This window comes from Corapipo altera, unplaced genomic scaffold, assembly GCF_003945725.1.
Source record: "Corapipo altera isolate COAL_440 unplaced genomic scaffold, ASM394572v1 51830, whole genome shotgun sequence".
NCBI lineage: Eukaryota > Metazoa > Chordata > Aves > Passeriformes > Pipridae > Corapipo > Corapipo altera.
Genome location: NW_020891909.1, coordinates 1 through 1,290, shown reverse-complemented (window position 1 = coordinate 1,290; position 1,290 = coordinate 1). Strand labels below are relative to the sequence as shown.

Sequence of the window (1,290 nt, the reverse complement as noted above, 5' to 3'; positions counted from 1 at the left end):
CACTCCCCGTACCCCTCCCGGTACGGGTCACATTTCTCCACGGCCAGGGAGCCGTCGGAGCCGGTGCTGGCGAAGATGGCGGCCCCGTGGCGCACCAGGGCCACGCACACGCCCGTGTCGTTGCACGAGGCCGCGCAGTGCAGGGGGGTCCTGGGGGGGGAAATTGGGGTTATTGGGGTCACCACTCACTTGGGGGGGGGGATGGGAACCGTGGGAGGCACCCCCAGACCCCCCCTCAGGGGTCCCACCCCCCGTGGCTGTTGTGTCCCCTGTCCCCGTGGTGTCCCCGTGGTGTCCCCTGCTGTCCCACCATCCGTGGCTGTTGTGTCCCCGTGGTGTCCCCATGGTGTCCCCTGCTGTCCCACCCCCCGTGGCTGTTGTGTCCCCTGTCCCCATGATGTCCCCATGATGTCCCCTGCTGTCCCACCCCCCGTGGCTGTGGTGTCCCCGTGGTGTCCCCTGCTGTCCCACCCCCCGTGGCTGTTGTGTCCCCGTGGTGTCCCCTGCTGTCCCACCCCCTGTGGCTGTTGTGTCCCCGTGGTGTCCCCTGCTGTCCCACCATCCGTGGCTGTCGGGGGAGTTGACGTCGGCCCCGCTGGCGATCAGGAAGTCCACGATGGCGTAGTTGGCCCCGCAGATGGCATTGTGCAGGGCCGTGATGCCCTCGTCGTTGGGCTGGCTGGGGTCGTTCAGCTGCGCACAGGGGACCGTCCCCTCAGTGCCACTGCCACCCTGCTGCCACCCCTGTGCCCTCATTGCCACCCCTGTGCCCTCAGTGCCACCCCCAGCCCCTCATTGCCACCCCCTGTCCCCTCAGTGCCACCCCTGTCCCCTCACTGCCACCCCTGTGCCCTCAGTGCCACCCTTGGCCCCTCAGTGCCACCCCTGTCCCCTCACTGCCACCGCCACCCTGCTGCCACCCCCTGTGCCCTCACCACCACCCCCCAGCACCCCGGTGCCACCCTGGTGCCACCCTGGTGCCCACCCTGTCCCCCACCCCTGTCCCCCTTGTCCTCCACCCTGTCCCCACTGTCCCCCCGTGTCCTCCCCTCTGTCCCCACCCTGTCCCCTTTGCCCCCACCATGTCCCCCCCGTGTCCCCTCCGTCCCCAGCCCTTGTCCCCTGTCCCCCTCGTGTCCCCGCTGTCCCCACTGTCCCCACCGTGTCCCCACCGTGTCCCCTCTGTCCCCAGCCCTTATTCCCCCTCCCCACCGTGTCCCCATGTCCCCCCCGTGTCCCCTGACCCGTGTCCCACCTCTGCCACCGCCTGCTGCACCACGTCGAGCTCCC

General features: G+C 70.1%; 1 long non-coding RNA gene across 1 annotated transcript; it reads right to left on the bottom strand.

Annotated features, from left to right (window-relative positions):
• Window positions 1–38: 38 nt before the first annotated feature.
• LOC113942605 lies at window positions 39–1,290 on the bottom strand. The gene is made up of 3 exons (XR_003525972.1): window positions 1,256–1,290; window positions 560–693; window positions 39–150 (listed from the first exon to the last, which is right to left on the bottom strand). It is a non-coding gene; the product is annotated as an uncharacterized LOC113942605 (long non-coding RNA).